Source organism: Capricornis sumatraensis, chromosome 4 (genome assembly GCF_032405125.1).
Source record: "Capricornis sumatraensis isolate serow.1 chromosome 4, serow.2, whole genome shotgun sequence".
In the NCBI taxonomy this organism is placed as follows: Eukaryota; Metazoa; Chordata; class Mammalia; order Artiodactyla; family Bovidae; genus Capricornis; species Capricornis sumatraensis.
The window spans coordinates 86,257,693-86,275,085 of NC_091072.1; the positions used below are offsets into that span (position 1 = coordinate 86,257,693).

At 37.2% G+C, this 17,393-nt stretch overlaps 1 pseudogene; it reads left to right on the forward strand.

Moving 5' to 3' along the window:
• Window positions 1-9,863: 9,863 nt before the first annotated feature.
• LOC138079076 (ATP synthase subunit alpha, mitochondrial pseudogene) lies at window positions 9,864-11,510 on the forward strand (annotated as a pseudogene).
• The last annotated feature ends 5,883 nt before the right edge of the window (window positions 11,511-17,393 follow it).

Here is a 17,393-nt window from a genome sequence, read left to right on the forward strand (position 1 = left end):
AATATTTCTGATTACAGTTTCAATTTCCGTGCTTGTGATGGGTCTGTTACGATTTTCTATTTCTTCCTGGTTCAGTTTTGGAAAGTTGTACTTTTCTAAGAATTTGTCTATTTCTTCCACGTTGTCTGTTTTATTGGCATATACTTGCTGACAGTAGTCTGTTATGATCCTTTGTATTTCTGTGTTGTCTGTTGTGATCTCTCCATTTTCATTTCTAATTTTATTGATTTGATTTTTTTCCCTTTGTTTTTTGATGAGTCTGGCTAGTGGTTTGTAAGTTTTATTTATCCTTTCAAAGAACCAGCTTTTGGCTTTGTTGATTTTCGCTGTGGTCTCTTTTGTTTCTTTGGCATTTATTTCTTCCCTAATTTTTAAGATTTCTTTCCTTCTACTATCCCTGGGGTTCTCCATTTCTTCCTTTTCTAGTTGCTTTAGGGGTAGAGTTAGGCTATTTATTTGACTTTTTTCTTGTTTCTTGAGGTATGCCTGTATTGCTATGAACTATCCCCTTAGCACTGCTTTTATAGTGTCCCAGAGTTTTGCGGTTGTTGTGTTTTCATTTTCACTCATTTTTCTATGCATATTTTGATTTCTTTTTTGATTTCTTCTGTGATTTGTTGGTTATTCGGAAGAGTGTTGTTCAGCCTCCATATGTTGGAGATTTTAATAGTTTTTCTCCTGTAATTGAGATCTAATCTTAATGCATTATTGTCGGAAAAGATGCTTGGAATGATTTCAATTTTTTTGAATTCATCAAGGCTAGATTTATGGCCCAAGATGTGATCTATCTGGAGAAGGTTCCATGAGCACTTGAGAAGAAGGTGAAATTCATTGTTTTGGGGTGAAATGTCCTATAGATATCAATTAGGTCTAACTGGTCTATTGTATCATTTAAAGTTTGCATTTCTTTGTTAATTTTCTGTTTAGTTGATCTATCCATAGGTGTGAGTGGGGTATTAAAATCTCCCACTATTATTGTGTTATTGTTAATTTCCCCTTTCATACTTGTTAGCATTTGTCTTACATATTGTGGTGCTCCTATGTTGGGTGCATATATATTTATAATTGTTATATCTTCTTCTTGGACTGATCCTTTGATCATTATGTAGTGTCCTTGTCTCTTTTCACAATCTTTATTTTAAAGTCTATTTTATCTGATATGAGTATTACTACTCCTGCTTTATTTTGGTCTCTATTTGCATGGAATATCTTTTTCCATCCCTTCACTTTCAGTCTGTATGTGTCCCTTGTTTTGAGGTGGGTCTCTTGTAGACCACATATATAGGGGTTTTGTTTTTGTATCCTTTCAGCCAGTCTTTGTCTTTTGGTTGGGGCATCAACCCATTTATGTTTAAGGTAATTATTGATAAGTATGATCCCATTGCCATTTACTTTTTTGTTTTGGGTTCGGGTTTATACACCCTTTTTGTGTTTCCTGTCGAGAGTATCTTTTAGCGTTTGTTGGAGAGCTGGTTTGGTGGTGCTGAATTCTCTCAGCTTTTGCTTGTCTGTAAAGCTTTTGATTTCTCCTTCATATTTGAATGAGATCCTTGCTGGGTACAGTAATCTGAGCTGTAGGTTATTTTCTTTCATCACTTTAAGTATGTCTTGCCATTCCCTCCTGGCCTGAAGCGTTTCTATTGAAAGATCAGCTGTTTTCCTTATGGGAATCCCCTTGTGTGTTATTTGTTGTTTTTCCCTTGCTGCTTTTAATATTTGTTCTTTGTGTTTGATCTTTGTTAATTTGATTAATATGTGTCTTGGGGTGTTTTGCCTTGGGTTTATCCTGTTTGGGACTCTCTGGGTTTCTTGGACTTGGGTGATTATTTCCTTCCCCAATTTAGGGAAGTTTTCAACTATTATCTCCTCAAGTATTTTCTCATGGTCTTTCTTTTGTCTTCTTCTGGGACTCCTATAATTCGAATGTTTGAGCGTTTCATATTGTCTTGGAGGTCTCTGAGATAGTCCTCATTTCTTTTAATTCGTTTTTTTTTTCCTCTCTGATTCATTTATTTCTACCATTCTATTTTCTATTTCACTAATCCTATCTTCTGCCTCCGTTATTCTAGTATTTGTTGCCTCCAGAGTGTTTCCGATCTCATTTGTTGCATTATTCATTATATATTGACTCTTTTTTATTTCTTCTAGGTCCTTGTTAAACTTTTCTTGCATCCTCTCAATCTTTGTCTCCAGGCTACTTATCTGTGTTTCCATTTTGTTTTCAAGATTTTGGATCATTTTCACTATCAATATTCAGAACTCTTTATCAGGTAGATTCCCTATCTCTTTCTCTTTTGTTTGGTTTGGTGGGCATTTATCCTATTCCTTTACTTGGTGGGTATTCCTCTGTCTCTTCGTCTTGGTTATATTGCTGTGTTTGGGGTGGCCTTTCTGTATTCTGGCAGTTTGTGGAGTTCTCTTTATTATGCAGTTTCCTCACTGTGGGTGGGGTTGTATCAGTGGCTTGTCAAGGTTTTTTGGTTAGGGAAGCTTGTGTCGGAGTTCTGGTGGGTGGAGCTAGATTTCTTCTCTCTGGAGTGCAATGAAGTGTCCAGTAATGAGTTATGAGATGCCAATGGTTTTGGAGTAACTTGACCTGCCTGTATATTGAATCTCAGGGGTGTGTTCCTGTGTTGCTGGAGATTTTGCGTGATATGACTTGCTCTGGAACTTGTTGGCCCTCGGGTGGTGCTTGGTTTCATGTAGGTATAGAGGTGTTTGATGAGCTCCTATCGATTAATGTTCCCTAGATTCAGGAGTTCTCTGATGTTCTCAGGATTTGGACTGAAGCCTCCTGCTTCTGGTTTTCAATTTTATTTTTACAGTAGCCTCAAGACTTCTCTATCTATGCAACACCAATGATAAAATATCTAGGTTAAAGATGAAAAGTTTCTCCACATTGAGGGACACCCAGAGAGATTCACAGAGTTACATGGAGAAGAGAAGAGGGAGGGGGAAATTGGAGGTGACTGGAATGAGATGAGGTGGGATCAAAAGAGGAGAGAGCAAGCTAGCCAGTAATCACTTCCTTATATGTGCTCCACAGTCTGGACTTCTCAGAGATGTTCACGGAATTATACAGAGAAGAGGAGAGGGAGGAAAGAGACAGAGGTGGCCAGGAGGATAAAAGAGGGAAATGAAAAGGAGAGAGACAGATCCAGGCAGTAACCAGTTCCCTAAGTGTTCTCCACTGTCTGGAACACACAGAGACTCACAGAGTTAGGTAGAGAAGAGAAGGGTGGGGGAGGAGATAGAGGCGACCTGGTGGAGAAAAAGGAGAGTTCAAAGGAGGAGAGAGCGGTCAAGCCAGTAATCTCGCTCTCAAGTAAAAGTGGGTATTGAAGAATGGGTTTTTAAAGGTACAAAATTGATAACAAATACCAAAAAGCAAAGATTAAAAATCTAGAGAAGAGGTTGGATTTTCAAAAATACAATATTAAAGAAAAGAAGAAGAAGAAGAAAAAACAAAGTCACAAGAATTATTAAAAAACAGCAACAACAACGACAAAAAATATGTATGACGTTTGCTTTAAAAATAGGGTCTTTTTTTTGAAAAGTAATAGTAGGTTATAAATATAAAAATTAAAGGAGAAATAGAGGATTTAAAAATTAAAAAATGTTAAAGAAGAAACAAACAAACAAACAAAAAGAATGATCGTAGAAATAGTAAATATATATCTGGGACTTTCTCTGGTGTTGTTGTGGGCAGTATGGGGTCAGTTCATTTTTGGATAGTTCCTTGGTCCGGCTTGTATTTCTCAAGATCTATAGGCCCCTTCCTATGTAGTCGGTACTAACGACAGGGTTTAAATCTATTGCACCTGTCACTTCCAATGCAGTTTCCTCTGTTTTAGCTTGTTTGCTGGTCTCTTCAGTGTCTGGTTTCCGACGTGACACAAGGGGGCTGGTGGTAGACACTTTTTTTTTTTTTTTTTAGGCTCATTTGTTCAGTCGCGCTGTGGGGAGGGAGGGATGCTGCAAACAAATAACACTGGCATGTGCTCGCAGTGTCTCAGCCCTGCTGGGCCTGCCCCCACTCACGGCACACACCACTCAGGCTCTACGTTGCTCTGCTGGGAACCATCTGAGGCCAGCCCTGGGCTTCATGCACCTCCCCAGTCTAAGCTGCTCAGGCTCAGGCACTCAGGTAGTCCTCAGAGGTGCAGACTCGGTTGGGCTTGCGTTTTGTGCCCTTCCCAGGTCTGAGTATCTCAGGTGTTTGGCAAGCGTGGTTGCTGCGACTTATTGCCTTTCCTGTCCCTGCTGCTCTGTTTTCTGGGAGTACAACTGGCACCCCTTCTCCGGCAGATGATGACTGCCCAGAACCCCAAGAAGTCTTAGTTAGCAAGGAAGCTTGCTTGCAATTTGGTAGTTACTGTCTCTCTGGGGCTGCGATTGCCCCCTTCCAGCCTTTCTGGCTCTGTCTGCCTGTCTGCCTGTCACTGGAGGGGGATGGTCTGCAGCCAGCTAATTCTGTTCCATCCTTTGTTCTGTGTGCAGTCCTGGCGGTGTCTTATGTTAGAGCTTTTCGTGTGATAGCTATCCCACAGTCTGGTTTGCTAGCCCAAGTTAGTTCGTTCTGGTTATGGTCGGGGCATTCCGACCCGATTCTTAAAAAGCACTGCTGCCCGAGCCTCCCTGCCCAGCCCCCTCTTGCTAGTGGTGGATGCAGGCGTCTCTGCTGCTTCTCCACTGGGGGAGTTACTGTTGGGCTCGTAATCTGTTGGTTTTAATCATTTATTTATTTTTCCTCCTTGTTATGTTGCCCTCTGTGCTTCCAAGGCTTGCCACAGATGTAGCAGCGAGAGTGTTTCCTGGTGTTTGGAAACTTCTCTCTTTTTAAGACTCCCCAATATTTTTTCATGTTTAAGTTATATTTTAAGAAAAGAAGCATAAATTTGCCAATAAAATATCATGTGCAATTGGCAATATTTAAATAACATTTTAAACAGTTATAAAATGGTGTTAAGTACATATCTATCAATAATTGTTTTAAATGCAAATGTAATGAATTTTTCCATCAAAAGGAAATAATAAATAATAAATAGAAAATAAATAATAAACAGAAATATAAATTGCCATCTCAGAAATAAGGCTCTACTGTATGTGTGAAAAGTAAATGAATAAATAGGAAGTGTATCTTCCAGGTTTGATATTTTACATGAATTTTTCATTTCTTTATTGTTTATATTTTTAGTTGATATTTTTAATCATATAGGATATTTATTGAAAGTAATTTTTAAATTATAGCATCATAGCTTCTATCAGCTTCTAGATAAATATAAATATTTTTTCATATTTTGCATATGTTTTAGAATGAGTGGATGTTCAAAGTTAAGAAATTACTTTAATTCTTGGGTTACTTAGATACCTAAGTAGAGACTAATTTTAATTATTAAATGTTAAACAATGTAAAAATTAAAACATAACTAAGATAAATCATATTTAGAGATTATATTTTTTTAATTTAAACTTATAATTTAATTATATATATATATATATATATATATATATATATATATATATATATATATATACACACACATACCAGATCTTCTTTAAACATTTCATGGACATTTAAGTTGCTTCCATGTCCTGGCTATTGTAAATAGTGTTGTAATAAACATTGGGCTGCATGTATTTTTTTTTTTAATTATGGTAGTTCAATTTTTAGTTTTTTAAGGAACTCCACACTGTTCTCCCTAGTGGCTGTACCAATTTACATTCTCACAAAATGTAGGAGGGTTCCCTTTTCTCCACACCCTTGCCAGCATTTACTCTTTGTAGATTTTTTTCATAATGGCCATTCTGATCAGTGTGAGGTAATAACTCACTGTAATTTTGATTTGCATTTCTCTAATAATTTGTGATGTTGAACACCTTTTCACAAGCTTTTTGACCATCTATTATGTCTTTGCTGAAGAAATGTCTACTCAGATCTTCCAGTTTTTTATTCAGTTATTTATTTTTTGATATTGAGTAACATATATTTTGGAGATTATTCTTGTCAGTTGCTTCATTTGCAATATTTCTCATTCTGAGGGTTGTTTTTCTGTGTTATTTATGATTTCCTTTGCTGTGCAATAGAGATTACACATAATTGAATACATGGATTTATTTTGAACTTTTACTTATTTGAGTTAAACAATCTACAAACTGGCTTTGTTGCTAAAGGGTTTTTTGCCTTAGCATGTGACATTTGTCTTTAATTTTTCCAGAAAATGGTTTAAAAGGAAGTTTTCAAGGAAAATAAAGTTTATTTTTAAACTTCATATATGGTAGAGGTAATAATTTGAAAAATGTAAAGATTACCTGGATAACAAGTAATCCATCATCTTTAATACTATTTGTTGTATTAGATATTTTCTAATACCTCTTTAACATTTATACTTATTTGATTCTTTTTTTTTATTTTTAGCCTCTGATCCTAATGAGATCAGGGTGAGTGAAATTGTATCTTAATATATATCACTCTGGAGGAGGGGATGGGAGCCCACTCCAGTATTATTGCCTGAAGAATCCCCATGGAGAGAAGAACCTGGCAGGCTACAGTCCATGGGGTTGCAAAGAGTTGGACATGACTTTGCAGCTAAGCACATATATCCCTCTAGTGGCTAGAAGTTAAAAGAAGTGCAATATTAAGAAAGAAAAAGAATCACAATTTTTCCAAAGAAAGAATATGCCTTTAGAGAAGGAAAAGGACTAAGAAGAACAGAAAGTAAGTGAACCAGTGAGTGAGGGAAAAATTAGATAAGACGTTATGTAGATACAATAGGTAGATGAGAGGATCTAAGGATTCAGTCTTTTCCAAGCAGACATTGCACCAGGAACTTATCAGGTATTTTCTCACTTATTGTTCACAAAAGCTCCACAAAGAGGATACAGACAAAAAATTGAATCTTAGAGGGTAAAATAACATAATCAAATCATACTGTTAGAATAAACATTAAGTATATTAAGTGATTAAGTAGATGTAAGTTTTCCTTTATTTCTTATAAGGTGGCAATTTCCTGTTGATTCAACAACTGGATAAGCAGGAGTATGATAAATGAATGTGACAGGGCCACTACCCTAACACACACCTATCTACCTACTTATAGTTCTTGTAGAACTGGAAGTAAGGGGTGGAGGTGATTGATGACATCTAGGTTCTTTGCTCCAAACATGAAGCTTAAATAGGTGGAGGAAAAAAGAAAAAAAAAAAAACAAAAAACCCACAATCCAGCAACACCATGACGATTTGGGCTAAAGAAATAGTTTGTATATACCAGATATATAAAATGCAGTATTCACATGCAAGAATTCTTCATGATCTTTGATTAAGAGAGATAAGAGTCTCATCTATCACATATGCCTGCTGTTTCTTATTTTTCTTTAGCTATTTTCATGACCTGTAATATTGTATCTATAGCCAAAGGCTAGGGACGGGCTGTTTAGGAAAACAGTGCACAGGTTCCAGGCAATATCTAGACACTGTGAAGAGCTTCAAAGACATGTCTTAGGCAGTGAAATAAGACAGGTGCTAGGGAGTGCTTTTTAAATTCTGAAAACTGCTTGCAAAAATCTAGAGCTTATTGCTTTCTAATTTTTTTCTTTTTTCTTTTTTTAGTTTTTAAAGGAGCTCCTAATACACATAAATAAAAAAATCCTGTAAGGTAGATATTGCTAGGACATCTTTGCTAGTCTAACTGAATATCAAACTTAGGACTTTGAATAGGTTGATATTTTTTCTTTAAAATGCCATTAGGTATGATAAAAAATTTATGGAGTTCTTTCCTTAGACTATGTCCTCAATGGATTATTTATTGATCGTTCAAGGCCAATCAATTGTTCTGCTTCTTGGTACTATTTGTATACTTCTTTTATCCTTTTATAAGATTTTAATTCCTTTTGAAGAAATTGTTCTATTTATCATGATACTTTGATTTTTAAAAGTAAAATAGTACTGAAAAGTCAAAAAAGTAAAAGTGTATAGGGAATAAACTCATAATCTCTATCTTCTCCCTTCAATCCTGTCCCAAAATATAACCCACATGATCAAATTGGAGGGTAATCTCCAAAATGGCAACCCACTCCAGTGTTCTTGCCTGGAGAATCCCAGGGGTGGGAGAGCCTGGTGGGCTGCCATCTATGGGGTTGCACAGAGTTGGACACCACTGAAGTGACTTAGCAGCAGCAATCTCCAAAACTCTCTTTCTTTTCAAACAAATATGTACAGAATTTTATTTCCTTTTTATTGCTTACTCCACATAGAATTCTGTAACTCAAAAAAAACCAAAAATGAAAACAAAACATCTTACTTATCATAGCTATCTGCCCATAAATCACTTACTTCTAACTTCTTCTTAGTAAGAGCATATTATTCCATACTATGGATGCTTTGTCGCTGTTATTGTTCAGTCACTAAATCATGTCCAACTCTGTGATCCTATGGGCTGCAACATGCCAGGCTTCTGGGTCCTTCACTGTCTCCCAGAGTTCACTCAAATTCATGTTCTCTGAGGTGGTGATGCTCTCTAACCTTCTCATCCTCTGCCACCCCCTTCTCCTTTTGCCTTCAATATTTCCCAGATTCAGGGTCTTTTCCAATGAGTCAGATCTTTTCATCAGGTGGCCAAAGTATTGGAGCTTCAGCTTCAGCATCAATCCTTCCAATGAATATTCCAGGGCTGGCTTCCTTTAGGATTGACTGGTTTGATCTCCTTACAGTCCAGTGGGTGCTCAAGAGTCCTCCAGCACCACAATTCAAAAGCATCAATTCTTTGGCTCTCAGCCTTTATGGTCCAACTCTCATATTCATACATGGCTACTAAAAAAACTATACCTTTGACTACGTGTACCTTTGTTGGCAAAGTGATGTCTCCGCTCTAATACACTATCTAGGTTTGTCATCGCTTTCCTTCCAAGGAGCAAATGTCTTTTAATTTCATGGTTGCAGTTGCTATCCACAGTGATTATGGAGACCAAGAAAAGAAAATCTGTCACTGCTTCCACTTTTCCTCCTCTATTTGCCATGAAGTGATGGGACTGGATACCATGATCTTAGTTTTCGTAATAGTGAGTTTTAAGCTAACTTTTTCACTCTCATCTTCCATGCTCATCAAGAGGCTCTTCAGTTTCTCTTTACTTTCTGTCATTATAGTGGTATCATCTGCATAAAAAGTGAAAGTGAAAGTAAAGTCTCTCAATCGTGTCCGACTCTTTGCAACGCCATGGACTGTAGCCTATCAGGCTCCTCTGTCCATGGGATTTTCCAGGCAAGAGTGCTGGAGTGGATTGCCATTTCCTTCTCCAGGGGATCTTCTCGACCCAGGAATCGAACCCGGGTCTCCCACATTGCAGGCAGATGCTTTACCGTCTGAGCCACCAGGGAAGCCTTATCATCTGCATACCTGAGGTTATTGATATTTCTCCCAGCAATCTTGATTCCAACTTATGATTCATCCAGTCTGGCATTTCACATGATGTACTCTACATAGAAATTAAATAAGCAGCTTTGTCGTACCCCTTTCCCATTTTGAATGAGTCAATTATATGACACAAATAAATAGATATCCCATGTTCTTGAGTTGTAAGGATTAATATTGTTAAGGCGGCCATACTACCCAAAACAAACTACAGATTCAATCCAACTTCTATCAAAATACTCATGACATTCTTCATAGAACTAGAACAAACAATCCTAAAGTTTGTAAAAAACTCACCGAATATACAAAGCATCTTGAGAAAGAACAATAAGAAAGAGATATCACATTCCCTGACTTCAAATTATACTACAAAGGCATAGTCATCAAAACAACAGGGTGGTCAGTGGGTGTCAAGGCTACGGCTGCAGAGGAAGCACCTGAGGAGGAGCTGCAAAGATGCTGTCCGTGCTCATGGCCATGGCCATACCCACGCCTTCCCTCTGTGAGCCGACTGGTCTCCAAAAATGCTTTGAGATCATCCTTCATTGCTGCAAGGAACCCGCATGCCTCTAACTCTCGTCTTCAGAAGATTGGCACTGCTGAGGCGTCCTCTGTTCTTGAAGAGTGTATTCTTGGAGCTGATAATTCTGTTAACCTTGAAAAGACTGGGTATGTTTTAAGTATTGGTGATTATATTGCCCAAGTACTTGGGCTAAGAAATGTTCAAACGGAAGAAATGGTAGAATTTTCTTCAGGTTTAAAGAGTATGTCTCTGAACTTGGAGTCTGAAAATGTTGGTGTTGTTGTGTTTGGAAATGATAAACTAATTAAGGAAGGAGATATTGTGAAGGGAACTGGTGCTATTGTAGATACTCCAGTCAGGGAGGAGCTGCTGGGTCGTGTAGTCGATGCCCTTGGTAATGCCATTGATGGAAAGTGTCCAATTGGTTCCAAGGCCTGAAGACGAGTTGGCTTGAAAGCCCCGGGGATCATTCTTTGAATCTCTGTGCGAGAACTGGCACAGAATGCAAACTGGCATAAAGGCTGTGGACAGCTTGGTGCCAATTGGTCGTGGTCAGTGTGATCTGGTTATTGGTGACTGACAGACTGGCAAGACACCAATTGCCAGAAATGTCATTAACCAGAAACGATTCAATGATGGAACTGATGAAAAGAAGAAGCTGTACTCTATCCATGTTGCTGTTGGTCAAAAGAGATCCACTGTCGCCCAGTTGGTGAAGAGACTTACAGATGCAGATGCCATGAAGTATACCACTGGGGTTTCAGCTACTGATTCAGATGCTGCCCCACTTTAGTACCTGGCTCCTTACTCTGGATGTTCAGTGGGAGAATATTTTAGGGATGATGGCAAACATGCTTTGATCATTTATAACAACTTATCCAAACAGGCAATTGCTTATCATCAGATATCTATGCTGCTCTGCCAAACCCCAAGTCGTGAGGCCTATCCTCATGACGTGTTCTACCTGCACTCCCATATACTGGAGAGAGCAGCTAAAATGAAAGGTACTTTTGATGGTGGCTCGTTAACTGCTCTACCAGTCATAGAAACACAAGCTGGTGATGTGTCTGCTTACATTCCAACAAATGTCATTTCCATCACTGACAGACAGATCTTCTTGGAAACAGAATTGTTCTACAAAGGTACCCGTTCTGCCATTAATGTTGGTTTGTCTGTGTCCCGTGTTGAATCTGCTGCCCAAACCAGGGCCATGAAACAGGTGGCAGGTATCATGAAACTGGAGTTGGCTCAGAATCGTGAGGTTGCTGCTTTTGCCCAGTTCAATTCTGACCTTGATGCTGCCACTCAACAACTCTTGAGTCGTGGTGTGCATTTGAGCTGCTGAAGCAAGGACAGTATTCTCCCATGGCTATTAAAGAGCAAGTGGCTGTTATCTATGTGGGTGTCAGGGGTATCTTGACAAGCTGGAGCCTAGCAAGATCACAAAATTTGAGAATGCTTTCTTGCCTCATGTTATCATCCTGTTGGGCAAAACCAGGACTGATGGAAAGTTCTCAGAAGAGACAGATGCAAAGCTGAAAGAGATTGTAACAAACTTCTTGGCTGGATTTAAAGCTTAAACTCCTGGGGATTCACATCAAATGCCAGTTTGGTTTTGTCATTGTTTCTTCTAGTTCAGCCTGTTTAATACATGTTGTTGAGATAACTGGACAGCTACATGCAAAGAATAAAAATGGACCACTTTATCATATCATATACAAACATAAACTAAAAATGAATTAAATATTTAAATGAGAGCATAAATCTCCTAGAAGAAAATACAGGCTGTAACCTCTTTGACATCAGTCTTAGCAACATTTTAAAAATTTGCCTCATCAGTCAAGGACAACAAAAAGCAAAAATAAACTAATAGGACTACATCAGACTAAGGGCTTCTCACAGCAGAGGAAGCCATCAGCAAAATGAAAAGGTGACCCACAGAATGGAAGAAGTTATTTGTAAATGATATCTCTGATAAGAGACTGATATCCAAAAATACAAAGAAATACATAAACTTAACATAAAGGAAGGACATGGCAACCCACTCCAATATTCTTGCCTAGAGAATCCCATGGACAGAGGAGCCTGGTGGGCTGCTGTCCATGAGGTTGCACAGAGTTGGTCACAACTGAAGTGACTTAGCATGCATGCATGCATTGGAGAAGGAAATGGTGACCCATCCCAGTATTCTTGCCTGGAGAATCCCAGGGAAGGAAGAGCCTGGTGGGCTGCTGTCTGTGGGGTCACACAGGGTCGGACACGACTGAAGTAACTAAGCAACAGCAACATAAAGAAAACAATTAAAAATGGGCAGAGGATCTGAATAGTCACCAGAGAAGACATATAAGTGGTCAACAAGCACATGAAATAGGGCTCAACAGCACTAGTCATCAGGGAAACACACATCAAAACCGCATTGAGATACCATCCCACAACTGTCAGAATGACTTTTATCAAAAAGGCATAAAACAACTGCTGAAGAGGATTCAGAGAAAAGGAAATCTTTGTATGTGCTAGTACAATTATAAATTGATGCAAAACTTATGGAAACAGTATGAAGATTCCTCAAGAAACTTAAGATGATAGATTATATATGATCCAGCAATTCCACTTTGGGGAATTTACCTGAAGAAAACAAAAACTCCACTAATTTGAATATATATACATGCAATATAATATATATATTGCATGTATATATATCTCCTTATATTCACTGCAGAATTATTTATGATAGTCAAAATACTGAAATAACAAGTATCCATCAATGGATAAATTGATAAGAAAGATGTGATAGCTATAAATACACCACAATGAACAATTATTCTAGTATAAGAAAAAGAATAAAATCTTGCCTTTGAGGCAAGAGTGATAGATCTGGATACTAAGTAGTATACTAGAAAAACAAAGTGTATGGTTTCACTTATATGTGATGTTTAAAAAAACAAAACAAATGAATAAACAGAACAAAATGGAAAAAAAGACTGATATATACAGAGAATAAACTGGTGGCTTTCAGAGGAGAGAGGGATGGGTGAAATAGGTAAAGAGGATTAAGGGATTCAAATTTTCAGCTATAAAAGTCATGAAGATGCAATGTACACATAGGAATATAGTCTACTGTAACAGCTTCACATGATGATAGACCTGTAACTGAAGTTTATTGTGGTTATCATTTTATAATGTGTAATAAATTGATCCTAAAGGAAATCAGTCCTGAATATTCATTGGAAGGACTGATGCTGAAGCTGAAGCTCCAATATTTTGGCCAACCTGATGTAAAGAACTGACTCATTGAAAAAGACCCTGATGCTGGGAAAGATTAGAGGCAGGAGGAGAAGGGGACGACAGAGGATAAGATGGTTGGATGGCATCACCAACTCAATGGACATGACTTTGAACAAGCTCTGGGAGTTGGTGATGGACTGTGCAGTCCATGGGGTCACAAAGAGTTGGACATGACTGACTGAATTGAAGTAAAATAAATTGAATCATTATGTTGCATACCCAAAAATAATATAATATTTTATGTTAGTGAAGTGAAGTCTCCTAGTCGTGTCCGACTCTTTGCGACCCCATGGACTGTAGCCCACCAGGCTCCTCTGTCCATGGGATTTTCCAGGCAAGAGTGCTGGAGTGGATTTCCATTTCCTTCTCCGGGGGATCTTCCCGACCCAGGAATCTTACCCAGGTCTTCTGCATTGCAGGCAGATGCTTTACCGTTCAAGGCACCAGGGAAGCCATATTTTATGTTAGTTATAACTTAAAAAGCAGATTTTTAATAAGGTCCTACAGAATAGCTTCTCAAAAATGGGATGGGTGAATTAACAGATATTTTCAAATATCTAATCAAAAGGATAGTAGCATTCACTTCAGGAAAACATAAGAATATCTGTTTGCCTATTTAGGCCCCTCTGCAAAACATCTTTTAATGTTTACCAAACTGATAAAAATAAAAAACTAGTACCCTATTATTTTCTAATTTGCTTCTTCCTGAGTATTGAAGATGGCAAATATCTTTTTGCAGGTTCCTTTTAAGTCTTGATAATCTTACCTAGTTTCCTCTTTGTCCCAAGTCCTGCCATCATTCTGAGTCTTTCCAATATACATATGAGTAAATCACCCCCAAACATGGCCATTTTGTTGCTTAGCATCTTCATCTTTAATGATATTCACTTCCACCCACATAAGCCATCCACTTCCATTTCTACAGATGAACTTGTCACCATATGGAACTAGTTGAACTTCTAAACTAAAGTTGAATGTCTTATTCGGATTATCACATTCTTTTTACTACTATGTGTCTCTTTCTCAGATACTCCCACATTACTTACTAGTCCACCTAATTAAGATTTTCCTTCCTTTTTATTCTCTGTAAGAAGATCATCCCATAAGTAAGTTCAGTCCTTCAGTCCTGTCTGACTCTTTGCAACCCCATGGACTGCAGCACACCAGGTTTCCCTGTCTATCACCAACTCTGGGAGTTTGGTCAGATTCTTGTCCATCTAGTTGGTGGTACCATCCAACCATCTCATCCTCTGTCATTCCCTCTGCCTTCAATCTTTCCCAGCATCAGGATCTTTTCCAATGAATCAGACCTGCTCATTGTGGTGGCCAAAGTATTGGAGCTTCAGCTTCAACATCAGTCCTTCCAATGAACATTAAAAGACTGACTTCCTTTAGAATTGAATGATTCGATTTCCTTGCTTTCCAAGGGACTGTCAAGAGTCTTCTCCAACACCACAGTTCAAAAGCATCAAATCTTTGGTGCTCAGCTTTGTTTATGGTCCAACTGTCACATCCATACATGACTACTGGAGAGACTATAGATTGGAGTAGATGGACCTTTGTCGGCAATAAGCAAGAACACTTCAAAAAATGAAGCATTTGGAAAACTATGCCTCTTACTTTTCTTTGGGATGATAATGTATCCACATAGAATGAAGCATCAACAAGTATACTAATCTTTCTTCTCCTCAAAATTAGGTAGAGGTTTTCTTCTGTCCTCAATTAGATAACTAGAAATTACTTTTTATTCTAATATGGTTTAAGTTCCATTTACCAGGTCATCTCATTTTCACATGCCTTCACTCCTTTGCTTCTATCCTGTTAGACTAGGCACCATTTCCCGAATTTGGAGTGTGATTTCACCTTCTCTGTTTTTTTGTCATGCTGTTATTTATTTATTTATTTTTACTCATTCTATCAGCAGGAACATAGTCATCCTTCAAAACCCAACTTAACATTATGTTGTCCATATATATTTTCCTGGTTAACTATAATCAGAGTTATTTAGGAATTTTTTAAATTTCTACATTGCGTAATTTTATCTCTTCCATAGTTTTACTTAATTCTGTCCCATGTAGTTAATTATATATTTAACGTATGACTTTCACTAGATAGTAAACTTCTGGTGATCATAACTATCTCTTTTTCATATTTGAGTCCATGTCTTACAGGACACAGTACCATGCCTTGACTACATCTAAAATACCTGCCTTTTTATTTCTTTAACAATACAATGCTCATTTCCCCTTTGGAAATTATCACAGTCTGTAATTATTTGCTTTATTTATATATACATTCACTGCCTGAATCTCTACATGGAATGTAAATTCCATGAGGAAAGGGACCATGCTTAACCTAGTTCATTGTTTGTTTTCTTCTACTAACTTCAGGTTTGTTTGTTTTTTTATAGTTCATTTAGCTATAAGGTTCAGATTGTTTCTTTATGATTGTGTTGTTTCTTGATGTAAGCTTATTGCTATGACCTTCTGTCTTAGAAACACTTTTGCTGCATTCCATAGATTTTGAAACATTGTGTTTCCATTTTCATAGCTTCAGGTATTTTAAAATTTCCTCTTTAGTTTCTTCAGTGACCATTTTGGTTGTGTAGAAGAATGTTTAGTAGCCTCCAAGTGTTTGTGTTTATATATATATATATATATATATATATATATATATATATATATATTATGTAGGTAATTTCTAATTTCATACTTTGTGGTTGGAAAAGATTTTTGATATGATTTCAATCTTCTTAAATGTATTGATACTTCTTTTGTGATCTAGTGTGAGATCTAATCTATGCTGAAGAATAGCCCATATGCACTTGAAAGTATATTCTGCTGGTTTTGGTGAAAAACACCAACATACTAACATATATATATATGGAATTTAGAAAGATGGTAACGATAACCTTGTATGCGAGACAGTGAAAGAGACACAGATGTATAGAACAGACTTTTGGACTCTGAGGGAGAGGGAAAAGGTGGGATGATTTGGGAGAATGGCACTTAAACATGTATACTATCATGTAAGAAACGAATCGCCAGTCTATGTTCGATACAGGATACAGGATGCTTGGGGCTGGTGCATGGAGATGATCCAGAGAGATGATATGGGGTGCTAGGTGGGAGGAGGTGTTCAGGATTGGGAACTCATGTACACCCGTGGCGGATTCATGTCAATGTATGGCAAAACAAATTAATAAAATCAGAAATGAAACTGATACCACTGAAATACAAAGGATCATAAGAGATTACTATGAAGAGTTATATACCAATAAAGTGGAAAACTTGGAAGAAATGGATAAAGTTCTAGAAATGTAATCTCCCAAGATTAAATGAGGGAGAAATAGAAAACATGAACAGATCAATTACTGATAATATATTTGAGTCAGTAAAAAAAAAAAAAAAAAAAAATTCCACCACACAAAAATCCAGGATGAGACAAACTCACAAGTGAAATTTACTAAACTTTTAAAGAAGAGAAAACACTTGTTCTTCTCAAATGGTTTTTAAAAATTGAATGTATAGTTACCCCAATATCAAAACTAGACAAAGATTATTTGAAAAAACAATTACAAACCCATATCACTGATGAGCATAGATTCAAAAATCCTCAACAGAATATTAGCAAACCAATTAAACAGTAGTTTCAAAGAAGCGTATGACATGGGATTTATCCCAGGGATACAAGGATGGTTTAATATCTACAAATCAAACAGTGTGACTCCCCACATTAACAACTTGATGAATAAAATATACCATCTCAATAGTTGCAGAAAAAGCTTTTGACAAAATTCAACATTCATTTATGAGATAACCTCTCAACATAGTAGATATAGAAGGCTGTGACAAAGTCACAGCCCAAATCATATTTAATGGTGAAAAACTGAAAGCATTTCCTTTAAGACTAGGAACAAAGATGTCCACTCTTTCCACTTTTATGCAGCATAGTATTGGAAGTCTAAGTCACAATGGTCAAAAAATAAAAAGAAATAAAAGGTATCTAAATGAGAAAGAAAAAAGGTAAAGGGTCATTCCTTGCAGATGACATGATAATATATATGAAAATTCTAAAGATGCTACCAAAAATCTGTTAGAACCTATAAATGAAATATGGGAAATTTCAAGATTCAAAATTAATATACAGAAATCTGTTGCACTACTAACAAACTAAAA